Source organism: Myxine glutinosa, chromosome 2, assembly GCF_964187855.1.
Source record: "Myxine glutinosa chromosome 2, kmMyxGlut1.1, whole genome shotgun sequence".
NCBI classification, from domain to species: Eukaryota; Metazoa; Chordata; class Myxini; order Myxiniformes; family Myxinidae; genus Myxine; species Myxine glutinosa.
In genome coordinates this window covers 5,883,431-5,891,296 of record NC_136262.1, presented here as the reverse complement: position 1 = coordinate 5,891,296, position 7,866 = coordinate 5,883,431, and the positions used below count along the sequence as shown (strand labels likewise).

The following is a 7,866-nucleotide window of genomic DNA, read 5'->3' as shown; positions in this document are numbered from 1 at the left end:
GCAATAACGAATCTACGACTTGACATATATATATATATATATATATATATATATATATATATATATATATATATATATATATATATATATATATATATATAGGATTGAGATAGAGAGAGAGGATTGAGATATATATATATATATATATATATATATATATATATATATATATATATATATATATATATTGTTACGGGTCGCGGACAAGATGTTACTTTGGGCCGAGCGGATGGTCAACCGCGACCGTTACAGGATCCCCGATTAGCCCGACTCCCCCAACGTTGACCAATCGTGCCACAGGTATTCAATCGGGAAACCTCTAAAGCGACCGAATGTAAAGAGGAAGAGAGAAGAAGACAGAGTACGGAGGAATAACAGGATTTATTATACACACAAGCAAAAAGAAAGCAGTCACGTTTATTTACAACACATAAGACGCAGGTGACACAGTGCAAATACTAGCTTACCTACAGTCTTAATTAACCCAGGACAGAACAAACAAAAGACATGACAGACTCACGCGGGGAATGATGACAGGAATCGCAGGAGGTGGATGGCTGGAGGTGAACGCTTGGTGGAGCCAACGCGGAGCTTGGTGGAGCTTTGGTGGAGGTGAACGCTTGGTGGAGCCAACGCGGAGCTTGGTGGAGCTTTGGTGGAGGTGAACGCTTGGTGGAGCCAACGCAGAGCTTGGTGGAGCCTTGGTGGAGGTGAACGCTTGGTGGAGCCAACGCGGAGCTTGGTGGAGCCTTGGTGGAGGTGAATGCTTGGTGGAGCCAACATGGAGCTTGGTGGAGCCTTGTTGGAGGTGAACGCTTGGTGGAGCCAACGCGGAGCTTGGTGGAGCCTTGGTGGAGGTGAACGCTTGGTGGAGCCAACGCGGCTGGTGGGGGTTGGTGTGATGGGTTCTCTCTCCTTCCCTCACAAGCTTCAGGACTCTTTCTCTCTCTTTCTTAGTCCCACCCAGTCCAACAACTTCCTCTCTTGCTTAGTTCAACTCAAGGCCTTCCTGTCTTCTGATCTCCTCCCTCCTCGACTCTGTAAAAGCTCATCTCCTCGGGAAACGCCCTGCCGTGGGTTATATAGGCCCGCCCCTCAACCTTTGCGAACCTCCCCGATCGCTCTTCCTCCGCCCTCTCTAGCCAAACCCCTGGCTCATGGTTGGTCGAGTGGGGCTGGCTCACTCCTCCCCTCTATGACGAGGTGGAGACACGCCTTTCTTCTCCGACCCTGCCTCGTGGTCAATGGCGGTTGAAGAGAAAACCGCCCAAAATGCAGTTGGCAATTGGAAGGGAGGTAATTGGCACTGGGAATGGAAGTTTTGGGAGTGGGAATGAAGTTTTGGGAGTGGGAATGAAGGGAATCTATCTCTTTCACTGGTGCAATGGAGTATTTCAATTAATGGGAGACACAGCCTTACCCTAAAACACAGAATAAGATATAACTATCGAACAGGGGTATTCTATGATTAGCTGACGTGTATGCTTGTGGACTAATTATGGGACGCCCTTTTGACCTTTACACAGCTCCGGAGGCAGGAGGCGCAGACTCAAGCAATATTCATCACCAATTTACCACAATACAACACAATCAAAAAAAATACAGTCCTCATATCCGCAACAATATATATATATATATATATATATATATATATATATATATATATATATATATATGTATGTATGTATGTATGTATGTGTATGTATGTGTATATATATATATATACATACATAGACATATACATATATATCAAAAGGTTTATGATGATACAATTTTTTTTTCCAGACCCGAGCCATCAAAAAGCTGCATATATTGAAAAAACAGTTTTAAATGGAGCACCTCACCGCCATCAGAGCATTTAGGTTGCATCAGATGTGGCAATAAGTGTGACTTGTTACTCACAGATTTCCGGCTCGGTGACAGAAGACCCCATTTGCATTTTTGCCCGTCCATCCCTACCCCGTTAGGAATCCCGTCTGGGCAACTTGCTAGTACGTGCAGTTACTGGCTGTTGGTTTTCACCATTTCTGGAGTCTTGGTTGGGCTGTTGAAGTAGTGGCCATCATAGAGCATAGATCAGGGCTGGAATTTGAAGCTTGGACAAGGCATTGGCACATGATGGCTATCTCTCCTCAAATATATTGTGAGGTCTGTAACACCCACATGCAAACTCTTACAGGCAGGATCGATGGCTTAATGTCACATTCTGAAAGACTCACTTTCAATGATGCAACATCCTGCCCAAGAAACATCTGGATGACAATGTTATAGTCAGGTTGGAGCCGAATCCAGAATCTTGGGTCAGTATGATGTACCGTCGGCCCTGTAGTGTTTCCATGATGGAAGATATCCTTTCAGATTACAATGCCTGACTTGTGCTTTTCTCTCTGGGCATTGCCTTCTCTCTCTCACACTCACTCTCACTCTCACTCTCACTCTCTGTCACCACCTGTTGGTGCGTTGGGTGTGGCGTCATGGCGGCTGTGAGCAACTGCTCTGTGCTTTGGTGAGCCCGTTGCGTTTCCCCCCCTCCCCCTCCCTTGCCCCCCTCCCCCCTCCCCCTCCCTTGCCCCCCTCCCCCCTCCCTTGCCCCCTCCCCCTCCCTTGCCCCCCTCCCCCCTCCCTTGCCCCCGCCCCCTCCCTTGCCCCTCCTCCCTTGCCCCCCTCCCCCCTCCCTTGCCCCTCCTCCCTTGCCCCCTCCCCCCCTCCCTTGCCCCCCTCCCCCCTCCCTTGCCCCCCTCCCCCTCCCTTGCCCCTCCTCCCTTGCCCCCCTCCCTCTCCTTTCCATCCTGTGTGCTTCGGCATTGTGTTTTCATCGTTCTGCATCCTTGTCTTCGAGAGAGAGAGGATTGAGAGCGGGCCCTTGTTAGGTGCGGCCTACTGGCTTTGACGACGCTTTGTAAGCCTTTTTTGTGCTTATAACGCACGTTTATTATTTACTTTAGCTCGATTATTAAGGTTTGATACCTTCTTGTCCGGTTCGGACAAGGGGGGGGGGGGGGGGCGGAATTTGATCTGTTTGTTGGTGTTCGACAAACATTGGGTTCTCTCGGTTCTCCGTTACGAACGTGTCTTTGGTCGAGTTAGAATGGCGGGCGAACGTTTCCGCATTGACACGTACGAATCGCCAACTCGTAAACACGGGCTAGCTTGTGTTCCTCCGAACGAGGTGGAAATTAACGATGTGCTTTCCGCCATTGGAAACATCGTTGGTGCACACAGTATTCGCGCTGCCTCTCGGATGAATAAGAAATTTGTCGTTTTTTTGTCCGAGGAGCACATGGTAGCGAGTGTAGTCGAACAAGGCTTGTTCATTGAACCGAACACGTTCCTCTCTGTGTTCGCTTTACAAGCCCCGACGGTAAAGATTAACATCAGTAATATCCCGCCATTTATTAGAAATGAGGATTTACGCGAACAATTAAACAAGTTCGGTAAGGTCGTATCGAGGATTTCGATGGTGCCGATGCGAAATGTTTGCGATCGATTCAAACATGTCATGTCCTTCAAGAGAGTGGTGTACATGATACTGCCTGCACATGTAAAAACGCTCAATGTCGTGCTGAGTGTGAAAATCAACGGCTTTGAATACAAAATGTATGCCTCCTCGGAGGCTATGACGTGTTTCGAGTGTGGGGCTTACGGGCATGTGAGGAGTGCCTGTCCCAATGCGGTTAAACCGCATGAAAGCGGAGGATTGGCGAGGAGCGGCGACTCTTCACCGCACAATGAAGGGGAGGAGACGGATCGAGCGGTTAAGCCACCCATCGCACCGACTGCGGTGAGCGAAGCGCCAGACCCGACCACTCCGACCGGGGGGGTGGGGGAGTCGGTGATAGATTTAGAACGTGAAAAATTGACTAACCCCGCCCCTCCACTTAAGGTGGGAATGAAAGTGGTTGAACCCTCTCCCATTTCGTCCACGGTACACGACAGTGCGGACGATACCATAGAAGTATCCGTAGCGGACACCAGGAAAAAAGGTCAGAAGCGTTCAAGTGATGAATCCTGTGATTCCAAAGAAAAACAAAATAAGATTCAGATCGTGTCAGGCTCGCAGGACCTCCAGGGTGAGGCCTACACCGGAAACTCCTTGGCGGTAATGGAGATGGTACCGGAAGTGTGTGTACATGAGGAAGATTCGCTTGCCCCACTTGCCGAGATTCTGCATGACCCGGAAAATAGTCGATCCTCTCAGGATGTGGTAAGTCCTTGTCCTGATAACCAAACTCGCTCAGACGAGTTAGCAGCTGGATCTGCTAGTGAGGAAAAAATAGATAAAGGGGAAAGTACTTACGACTGTGAGGATAACGTTAACCCTTCCCTGACAGATAAAAATGAAAGGGATGATGAGGTGGGGGACATACTTATAGCCACAGAGGATATGGTAAATTTGGAAGCGTCTGCAAAGAGTGCGGAGGTCCTTCACCCTGTAGGATTGCTGTTTCCAAAACTAAGTGCTCAACAAATAGTAGGAACAGGTGCAGATCAAGATGAAGCACTTGATTCTGATGAAACCTCTTCTACTCCACTCTTTAGTGCTTTAAGTGCTCAAGAGAGTGAGGCGTCTGATGACAATACCATCACCATGGTTTCTCAAGAAAATGTTATTAAGTTCCTTGATGAAACGTTCAGGAAAAGACATGTAAAAATCAAAGACTACTTTCCGAATCTGCATGATTTTATTTTGAGTGCAAAGAACATGATTCGTGAACCTTATCAGGTTAACATGTCAGAACCTCAATTCCAGAGGCTAAGAAAATGTGTAACTCGAGTGGGTAAGGAACTTTATGAATAGTTAACAGAGTGGAGATAAAAGTAGCATCCTTAAACATCAACGGTGGTCGCAGTTGTGTGCGTCGCCTCCAGGTGTTTCACATGTTTCAGAATGAAAAAATTGATGTGCTGATGTTACAAGAGACGCATGCAAATCAGTCTTCTGAGGTTGAGTGGCGTAAAATCTTTAAAGGTTGTCACTTTTTCTCCAGTGCTTTCGTTGATGCCAAGGCTGGTGTGGCAGTAGTGTTACATCCTAGAATCCAGCCGTTGGAGATCAGATGTAGGGAAATTTGCAAGGGCCATTTACTATCTGTGGAGTTTGTCAGCGGTAACCAAAAGATTTGCACGACTAATGTATACTGCCCTAGTGCTAACTCTGCAAGAAGTGCTTTTCTTCACAAGTTAGCGGGTTTTTAAGCACTATTGACCTGTCCATGTTGGTTTGTTTGGGGGGAGACTACAACTGTACCCTCAACCCACAACTTTATAGAAACACTCCTGAGCCTCATCCACCGAGTGCAAGGCCTTTGGCACAGCTCATTAAAAAATTTCAACTTGTGGATGTGTGGCGGGTACAGAACCCTAACATCCGGCAGTACACGTGGGTTTGTGCCGCAAGAAATCTTTTGACAATGGCTCGTTTGGATAGAATTTATGTTAACCGTGATAAGGTAAATCTTGTCAAGAATTCTTATATAAGGCCATCTGGTTTTTCTGATCATCACATGGTTGTTGTTGTATGTGGCTTACCTCATCACGTTTGTAGAAGTGCATATTGGACTTTCAATGTCAAACTTTTACAAAGTGAGCATTTCAAAGAAGCATTCAGAATGGTATGGAAGGAATGTGAAATGCAAAAGTGTTCCTACCTAAATTTAAGGCAATGGTGGGATTGCACAAAATCCCAAATTAAGTGCTTTTGCCAGCAATACTGTCATTATAATACCTGTAACACACTCGGTGTGATAACTGCCTTAAAAAACGATATACTTTATTGTGAGCAGAAATCTGGAATGTCCAACGAAAATGTCCAGCAGTTGTCAGAGAAAAGAACACTACTGGCTGAAATGGTGAGAGAGCGTGCATCTGGTGCTTTCGTCCGACTGCGAATGGACAATATCCAACTTGACAAACCAAACAAAGACTTTTTCAACTTGGAAAAGACAGCCAAGATCCCTCAACAAATTCACGCTTTGCGCTCTTCTGCCGGTGCGCTTCTGTCTTCTCAAAGTGACATCAAGGATGAATTACGAAACTTTTATTCAAAGCTGTTTGCCTTGAGAACTGTGTACCAGGAAAACAGAAACGGGATGTTTGAACTGCTCCCATCTCTGTCTGAAGACCAGCAACAACAACTGGAGCCTGGCATCTCTCTCGGAGAACTTACTGTTGCTCTTAAAGGAATTCAAGATGGGAAAGCCCCTGGACTTGACGGCCTCCCAGTTGAATTTTACAAGGCCTTTTGGGACATTCTAGGCCCTACTCTACTTGACATCTTTCATGATAGCCTTGAACAAGGTGAATTGCCACTAAGTTGTCGGAGGTCAGTTTTGTGTCTCCTTCCAAAAAAAGGGAACTTGCAAGACGTCACAAATTGGCGGCCTGTGTCACTCCTAAATACGGACTATAAAATATTGTCGAAGGCGCTCGCGATACGTCTAAAGGAAGTCATCCCCCTTTTGATTGATATTGATCAGTCTTATTGTGTTCCTGAGCGTTCTATTTACGATAACATTTTTTTGGTGAGAGACTTGATCAGTCTCGGTCGTACTACATCTCATGGTTTTGGTTTGGTTCTTTTATATCAAGAAAAAGCTTTTGACAGTGTTGACCATTCTTTTTTGTTTGCTGTACTAAGTAGAGCTGGTTTTGGACAAAATTTTGTTTCCTATGTTAAGTTGTTGTATGAAAATGCATCCTGTCTGTTGAAGGTAAACAACAGCTTATGTTGCCCTTTTCCCTTTCAGCGAGGCATCCGTCAGGGCTGCCCGCTTTCAGGAATGCTATGCAGTCTCTCGGTCGAACCTTTACTAGCTTTGCTCCGAAACTCAGTGGAAGGAGTCTCCTTAACAAAAAAACCACAAAATGGTTACTTCAGCTTATGCGGATGACATTTGTGTTGCTGTTTCCAGCCAAAATGATGTGGGTGAGGTCTTTCGATGTCTGTCCCAGTTTGAGCTCGCCTCCACGGCAAAAGTAAATTGGAACAAAAGTGTTGCCTTATGGGTGGGCCCCAGTCCACCTTCCTCAGCTCTACCTGTGTTACCAGGAGGAATGCAGTGGAACAAAGAGGGGTTTAAATATTTAGGGTTATTTCTCGGAGTCCAAGCATATGAACAAAAAAATTGGGAGGGTTTCTTGGAAAGAATTAAGCAGAAACTGGCTAGATGGAAACGGTTGCACCACCTTTTATCGCTTAAGGCAAGGGTGACAATAATAAATAACCTGGTGGTTCCTTTTATTTGGCATAAAGTTATCCCCCTCCAACCTCCGAGATACTTGGTCACAGGCATTCAGAGGGTTCTAACTCAGTTTTTCTGGGGAGGCCACCATTGGCTTGGACCAGACACGGTGTGCAGACCCCGAAATGCAGGTGGCCAAAGCTTGATACATGTTCCGAGTCGGATAATGGCTTTCCGCATGTTGACGATAAAGCGTTTATTGTATGGTGAGTGTGTCCCGTGGCGGCCTCTCACAAACGCTTGGCTGCAGGAAGCAGATGGGTTGAAGTATGACCGAGAGCTTTTCCTCATGGACCTGCAGCATGTCAACACGACTCTGCTCCCCGAGTTTCATCAGAGCCTTCTGAATGCCTGGCAAGTCCTTGGAATACAACGATTAGAGGTGTCCTACGATGCAAAAAAATATATGCATGAGCCATTGGTCCTGAATCCTTTATTCCCTGAAATTTCAACCTCCAGGTCATTTATGCATTGCTTCACCTGTAATGGAATAAACAGAGTGCGAGACCTGATGAAGCCTTCCCTAAATGGATGGTTATCCACCGGTTCTCTCACATCAAAAGTGGGGGTTCGGTCATCTAGAATGGTGGACAAAGTTTTGAGAGTTGTGATTAAAACTGTCAGG

The 7,866-nt window shown here is 46.2% G+C and overlaps 1 protein-coding gene across 3 annotated transcripts in view; it reads left to right on the top strand.

Moving 5' to 3' along the window:
• LOC137422079 (phospholipid-transporting ATPase ID) overlaps positions 1 to 7,866 on the top strand; it is a 266,687-nt gene that overhangs the window by 179,365 nt on the left and 79,456 nt on the right. The gene's annotated exons all lie outside the window — the stretch shown is intronic.